This window comes from Zootoca vivipara, chromosome 3, assembly GCF_963506605.1.
Source record: "Zootoca vivipara chromosome 3, rZooViv1.1, whole genome shotgun sequence".
Classification (NCBI taxonomy): domain Eukaryota; kingdom Metazoa; phylum Chordata; class Lepidosauria; order Squamata; family Lacertidae; genus Zootoca; species Zootoca vivipara.
In genome coordinates this window covers 103257436-103265610 of record NC_083278.1, presented here as the reverse complement: position 1 = coordinate 103265610, position 8175 = coordinate 103257436, and positions in this window count along the sequence as shown.

The window sequence follows — 8175 nt, the reverse complement described above, 5'->3', positions numbered from 1 at the left end:
CTTAGCTTTGTTCCCAATAAGTAAGTTATTTTATTCTTACTTTATTCTGTTGCTTTTCTTGTTTCTTTTTTAAAGCTGTGGGGTATAAACTGTTCCTTTAAAAACTGTTATATATGTGTGTGTTGAGTTTAAAAAAACCTGTTGTTGTTTTTTTAAACTGAACATTACAATGTGCAGAAAACTAACCCGAAGGACTGCTATCTCCCTTTAGACTCCCACCCCAATAATGCAGGAGTGGCCATTGTTTGGCCGTCCAGATGGTGCTGGACTACAATTCCCATCATCCTTAGCTGTTGGCCATTCTGATTGGTGCGGATGGGAGTTGGAGTCCAACCTCAGCTGAAAGTTCCGTCATCCCTGTTCTAATACAAGCCGGCGAAACTCGTGACCTAAACAAGTCAGGGCAACCAGCCGTGTTCCTGTGGCTTGGCAGACCCTTGACAATCTCTCTCTGTTTGCAGACCCAGGCAGGCAGCTTTGAAATGAATGGTTTATTAAGACTGCAGTCTTATGTTCACTTACCTGTAAGGCTCGTTGAGACTGATTTCTACGTGAACATGCAAAGGGTTGGGCTGTATGCCTCCGAGAGGTTAGGCAGAGGTTTTGCAGGCCATCCTTAATGTAGTTTCCATCCGTTATTCCTCAGGATCTGGTATTGCTTTTTAAAAAATAGCAAAAATGACACTGAAACGATAGCACGTGTGCCCTAGCCTTAGGACCTTTCCCCCCAAAAATGTTCACATCCTTTAGACTCCAATGCTTTGTGTGTCATTGGCTGCAGAACCCTTTTCACCCCCTTCTGTGTTTTAACTGTTTCCCCCCTTTGACATTTATTCTTTTGGTTAGTTTTATTCATATTTCTTAAAGAAGGGAGATCACTGGAAAGGAACATTGCCATCTTCTTCTGTTGCATTAAAAAACCCCACCCTTTTGCATATCTCTTCATCTTATTCTAATTCTTCTGAGGTCCCAAAATACAGGCCACTGATTCCTTTCCTCTTTGACAGATGTGGCTTGGTTCAGATGTCACAGCCAAACCACGGTTTGGTGGTTGTGAACGGGCTTGAAGTTATTACCGTATTTTTCGTTCCATAAGACACACTTTTTCCTCCTAAAAAGTAAGAGGAAATGTCTGTGTGTCTTATGGAGTGAGTGCATGGTCCCCGGGGCCGAATTGCCCAGGGGCTAAAGGCAGATCCTGCTTTTAAAAAAATAGATAGATAGAAAGAAAGAAAGAAAGAAAGAAAGAAAGAAAGAAAGAAAGAAAGAAAGAAAGAAAGAAAGAGCTAAAGGCTAACAAGAGGGAATGAGCTGAAAGGAACCAGCTCAGCAGCTGATTGCAAAAGATTGGGGAGGGAGATAAGAGAGCTAGCTCTCTTCCCGGCCCCTCCCGGCCCCTAGGCTTCAGTTGTTGTCTGCAGAGGGAGACATGTGACTGGCTGATTAGACTATCTGTCTGGAAACTGTAGAAATGGGTTTATTTCCTTTCCTAGAGAAGCTGCAGAACTGTGAGTTGAACAGGATTTTTTCCTTTTGCAAGGAAACTCAGCAACTTTGAGCTGATCCTAAAAAATGGAGCTTTCCCCCTTTGCGAAAAAGATGCACAACTCTGAGCTGACCCCCCCCCCCCAAATGGGGCTTTTCCCATTTGCAAAAAAAGCTGCACAAATTTGAGCTGATCCTAAAAAAAATGGAGCTTTCCCCCTTTGCAAAAGATGTTTCCTCAAATATTTATTGGGGGGGGGCAAAGGCACCTAGGCCTTTAGGAGTTGGCTGCTATGCCTAGGACAATTCAAGAAAGCAAAATATTTTTTTCTTGTTTTCCTCCTCTAAAACTAGGTGCGTCCTACGGTCAGGTGCATCCTATGGGGCGAAAAATACGGTATGCTTCCTCCTTTCCCTCATAAATGCCATCCTTTTGGTTTGCGGTAACTATAGTTCTCCAATGATTGCCCAATGAGCAAACTATGGTCACCACAACCATTGGTTTGAGTCTCAACCAGTATTGAAACAAACCATGGTTAGGAGGTTTGTGATAAAGCCGTTTTTGCCCAATTTGGACCCTATGGCAAATTAAGTCTACTGTGAACTAGGTGGTATGGAGGGTGGCAAGCCCGTTCACAACCGCGAAATAATTTTTCTCTTCCATTATTTCTCTGAAACAGTTCTGTATAGCTAGAAGTAGCAACAACATTGCATCCACAAGACCATCCCATAAAATAAATTATTTTAAGATTCAGTTTATTATATAAAGGAGCAGCCGAGTAATTTCGTTGTTCCTGCAGGGGGGCAATGACAACAAAGATTATCTTATCTTATCTTAAAGTTCTGGATTCAACCATAAACATACTTACGTGTAAATAAGGCTGAGTGCAATAGAAAAAAAACCATGTTTTTAAGGTAGTTGCTATGGTCTCTTAGGAACCCAAGAGGTAGGCTAAATTAGATCTCATGTATCATCTGCCACACTTGTGGTATCCTCAGAATGCATGAGATGAGATGCTGACTGAAAACATACTACCTGGCCCTATACATATTTACTTTGAAATAAATTATGCTAGTTTCAGTGGAACTTGCTTCATGCTTGGGAGCTTAGGATCAAAACTTCAGCTTTAATATTCAAGAAAGCTTTGCAAAAATATTTGAGCAAAGCACATTCTATAAACTATTAGGTCTTGTACTCAGACTTGTGCTTAAGAATGCTCAGCTTTGGGGTTCGGCTGTGACTGAACACTTAAAGCAAACATTAACTGCTCTGCATCTATGACTCTTGTTGCCCTTGCAGACTTGGCTACAGAAGCATGCCTTCTACATTTTATGAAACCAGATTAAGTTGCCCGACAAGCTTCTCATTAAAATGTTCGTCCGGGTGACAAATTTGTAAGTTCTTCAGTGGCAAAAAGGTGCTTCCGACGTACTTAGGTTAATGTAGTGCTTCCCCCTTGGAACTAAATGCAAGCGCTCTGGCTTAGATGGGGTCAAGAGGGGCAACTTTTAACTAGCCCTTGTTCTTGAGGTTTAACAGCATCTTGATAACGCTTACTGCTGCATTGTAAACATGCTGCCTTTGCAAATCAGCTTACTAGGATAGGCCAGACCGAGACAGTCACCCCCTGCCTGCTATTCAGTTGGCAGCTCCGGCTGGATTTTGGATTGGACTGCATGCTATTTTAGACCAGTTGCCTCTGCTTCATTGCTCCGTGTCAGTGTGAGGCCATTGTTCCTGTGGTAATATGGCCGCCCCTCTGAATGGAAAATGGCTCTCCAGGCAAAGATGGTGGGAAGTTTCTTCTGCTTCCCTAATATAGAAGAGCAGAGTCAAAACAGGTTCGCATCCACCAAGGCAGAACATGCCATAACCCACTTTAGAAAGTATTGGCTAGAGGAGAGCTGTTGGCTCGGAAAGATGGGGAGGCCTTGCAAAGGCTGGGTGGTCTGATTGCACATTGCCTCCACTTGAAGGGTTATTTTCTGATTTCGCTTATGGAATGAGGGGGCAATGAGAATTGTGTTGGGCTCTGTCTTCAGAGTCTGGTTAGTCTATCAAAGCAAGACCTTCTGGCCTGGAAGGTCTGGAAGTGGGGGGTGATAACTTCCCTAAAGGCGCTTCCTCTTCATCCTTGTCTTCCTCTGAGCTTGAGGGCAGACTGAACCCTGAGAACATTTGTCTCACCTGGTATTGTGTATTCAGGTTGACAGTGCCTTTCCACAGTCTTGGGCATCTGAGCTATGGAGCTTCTCCTATACAGAAGCTGTTATGGGCTCTCTTGTTTCCTGCAGAGGATTCCTTTTGGGTTGCAGAGTCAGTTCATGTAGGGTGCTAGGCCCACACATTCTGAATCTGCAAGAGCAGAGAGCACACCTCGACACTCGCCCAGTGCTTTCCTGTGGCAAATATTGCAGGGGAATCTTTGTATAGTGAAGAGTGGCATGCAAACTTCTTTTTGCAGAAGCTTGTCCGCCATGGTGACTGATCATCTCATGGAGGAAGACCTCAGCAAACCTACTGTAGTACTGCCCAAAACAATGCTCAAGAAACCACTGCTGTAAGGCACTGGGAAATTTTCAGATCTCAGATTAGACATTCAGCCACTCAGGTTGTAATAGTGAGGGGTGTACAAATAGTGAATGGTTTTAGGATCATGGCATGATAAGCTAAGAAGTACATGGAAGGAAAGTCTCCTCTCTCCTGCAGCCTTCTGAAAGGCCTCGTGGAATTGGGCAAAGGGGACTGGTGGGGGGCAGGGAATTGCCCAAACTTCTTCTTGTTGTTGTTGTTTAGTTGTTTAGTCGTGTCCGACTCTTCGTGACCCCATGGACCAGAGCACGCCAGGCACTCCTGTCTTGCACTGCCTCCCGGAGTTTGGTCAAACTCATGTTCGTAGCTTCGAGAACACTGTCCAACCATCTCGTCCTCTGTCGTCCCCTTCTCCTAGTGCCCTCAATATTTCCCAACATCAGGGTCTTTTCCAGTGAGTCTTCTCTTCTCATGAGGTGGCCAAAGTATTGGAGCCTCAGCTTCAGGATACCCAAACTTAGGTGGAGGTGGAGGTCAACCCAATTTCAGACAATTCTCCCTTTCCTCCAGGAGCCCTGGTTGTTTCAGAGATTCTCCTGAACATTTCAAGATAGTTGTAGAGGGGGGAGGAAACAGGAAACTCATTTTACAGTCTTTCTTAATTTATCTTAGGCTCTAAGCCCATGACTTCTGCTTTATTTTTCTGTCTATCGAGACTTTATTGTTGATGTCTTCACTTAAACATTCTTTTTGTATTTTTCCTCCATTCATCGTCATTTGTCCCCACCATCTAATTGCTAACACAGTGTATGTTGTTCCATTAACTAACTGGATCCTCCCACCCCAAAATTAAAAAAAATCATTGCAATATGTAATTTGATAGCTGAGGAGACAAGATGTGAACTGTTGATGGAACAGTTAAAATTTCCTTGGATTGTTTGCATTTAATCCCTTTTTTGCAAGGAGAAGAATGTATAATGCATATTCGGGTATTCAAACAATTTTTGAACATCCAGTACATTCATAATTCACTGCTGATATGACTAGAGTAGGTGAACAATAGTTAAAAATGCATTTACATGACTGTGGGATACAGTTCTCTTAATTTTAGAAAGTAAAAAACTGGATAATAAGAGATTTGGATGATGGGCACTTTAGCAGCTTTTGGAGAGTTTCCTGAAGCTACCTTCGCAGGCAGAGTTTGTATGACAAAACGCAGCGAACAAAATGTGATGCACATTGTGACACTTACGAGTTTAACAAATGCAGAATAACAGGACAGCACTTAAAAGTGTCTACTTGTGGACTTAGAATTTCTGCCCATCGCTATGAAAAGTCCTTTTCAGCTTTGTAATGTTCTGTGGGAAAGCCTTGTTTAGGAACACAAATATAGCACATAAGTTTTTTTTGCTTTTTTTCTAGAAAAAAGATCTCTCTTAAAAAAAAGGGCTGTGTTCCAATGTAAGACAATTATGTGTATGGCCTCTTTTGATATTTGGGGATATCTTTTCTACGCTGTAACTGATTTAGAATCATAGAATCATAGAATCATAGAATCATAGAGTTGGAAGAGACCACAAGGGCCATCCAGTCCAACCCCCTGCCAAGCAGGAAACACCATCAAAGCATTCCTGACAGATGGCTGTCAAGCCTCTGCTTAAAGACCTCCAAAGAAGGAGACTCCACCACACTCCTTGGCAGCAAATTCCACTGCCGAACAGCTCTTACTGTCAGGAAGTTCTTCCTAATGTTTAGGTGGAATTTTCTTTCTTGTAGTTTGAATCCGTTGCTCCGTGTCCGCTTCTCTGGAGCAGCAGAAAACAACCTTTCTCCCTCCTTTATATGACATCCTTTTATATATTTGAACATGGTTATCATATCACCCCTTAACCTTCTCTTCTCCAGGCTAAACATACCCAGCTCCCTAAGCCGTTCCTCATAAGGCATCGTTTCCAGGCCTTTGACCATTTTGGTTGCCCTCTTCTGGACACGTTCCAGCTTATCAGTATCCTTCTTGAACTGTGGTGCCCAGAACTGGACACAATACTCCAGGTGAGGTCTGACCAGAGCAGAATACAGTGGTACTATTACTTCCCTTGATTTGTGTGTCCTTTGTATTGTGGTGGAATCATGCATACAGGTACTAGAAACCTTGTTGTGTTGTCAAAATCCAATGACTTTGCAGATCTTTTTCCAGTAGGATTTAGGAAATGGTTTCCTGCTCAGCCAAACCTTCAAAGCAATAAGAGAATGGAAATTCAAGTACTAAGGTGTAAATACCCACGTTCTTAGTGCAAATATCATGTACATTTGTTCCATAAAATGACTAAAAAACGTACAGTAGATAGTGACAAGACAGACTTAAATACAGGACGTGATTGTGACTTGAGTGAATGGACGAATGATCTGAAGCATCACTTTTGCAAAAATGAAAAATGCGTACATTGTGCCCCTCTCCAGGTGGAGAGACATGTTGCCCAGTTTTAAATAAATAAATAAAAAGCCCAACCGTTCCACGAAAAAGCCCAATGTGAATAGACTGACATCTTTTCATTTTAAAGTTAGTCAGTGGCGTAATCTGTCAATTCAATACAGTATTTAGTGTAATCTTTCCCGGTGCGATTTGTCTTAATTTTGCATTGGATACAGGATTGCTGCTCAGCCTGCAATCCTGTATCCACTTACCTGGGGATAAAGCCTTATTCAACTTAGTGGGACTTACTTCTGAGTAGACACATATAGTATTGCCCTCTTTTGCTTTAATTTCTGGGTGAGGCCTACTCTGAAAGTTTTGAGTTTTTTAAAAGGATTTGTTCAGGTGGTGCATCCTGCGCAGAATATGTACTTTTACTGTTGAGGAGTTAGAAAACTCAATTTCTGCGGCAAACAGTAATTTAAGACTTAGAAGATGGCGGTGTTAAAGTAGAAGCTCTTTTTAAATGCAAGCACTTTTAGAAACAATTGCCAGAAACAACAGGTAAGAAAATAAAAACATTTAGGCTATCCTCCTAAACATGCTTACTTGGGGAGCAAGCCCCATTGAATACAGTGAGACTTGCTACTGAAATAAAACAGGCACAGGATCAAACTGTCACTCAGGGGTTTCCTTCTCAGATGGTTTCCACTGATGATTGACTTTTGCCCTCTATCACTCTCCTTACAAGGTACGGTATTTTAGGCTCTGCCTAAATCTCAAAAGCAGTTTTTGGAAAACAAAAAAGGGTAAAATGGCCACAGCAGGAAACTGGAAAAGCTGTCTGACAAAGACGGCTTTTTAACCAGTGACTTGGCCACTTCTACTCCTGGGACAGTGACACTGTGCCTATAGAATTTCTGCTCCTATTGAATTTCTGCCTGTTGTGAAACTGTTAAAGGAACAGCAGAGGCTCTTTTAGGAAATGGGTGGCAACCCTTATAGCAAATAGCAGCCCTTTATATACAGGATCTGATTAGAATCAGGGAAAGGAGACATCCCCCCCTTCTTCCCATCAGGATTTTCTTTTCCAAGTGGATTCGTCTTTTAGCTCATAGGAAAAATATCCTATATAAAACTATCCCTTCTTTGCTAAAAACTCTAAAATGTGCTCCTACTACAATTTAAGTAGTTGGCATGCAATTTATTACAAATACATTAATGGTGTTCCTGACCCCGAAACCAGTTTCATTCATGTCGGGAGCCTTGCATTTTTGCACTGTATTTGAGAGTCCTCAGTACTGAATGTGTATGAATGGTCAATGCATGTCTCATTCTATGAGCCTTGTCTGTTTAAAAATAAAAAAGATTCTGAAACCATGTCATATATGTACAGAGTGTCTGAAGTTACATCATACGGATCTTTTGTTTTGTCTTCAGAATATTGTAGCGTGTGGATCTTTGTGTCTGATTAAATATGTGACTGTAAGCAGTGCATGGTTTGCTGACATTCGTATTCAAACCTCTCCCGAGCAAATTAAAAATATAAGCGAATTAAAGATATAAAACCTAATTTTACTTGTGCGTTCGTCTCTTTCTCTTGAAAAAGCAGGATTAAAATGTGTGGGCGCACAGGGATATACAAAGAAGGAGGTAAACAGCTTAGCTTTCAAGAATGTTTTGAAGTCCCTCAGTCAGCAAGGGGCATATTCTTAATGGAACAGAGAGGCTAAGGCAGGATCCT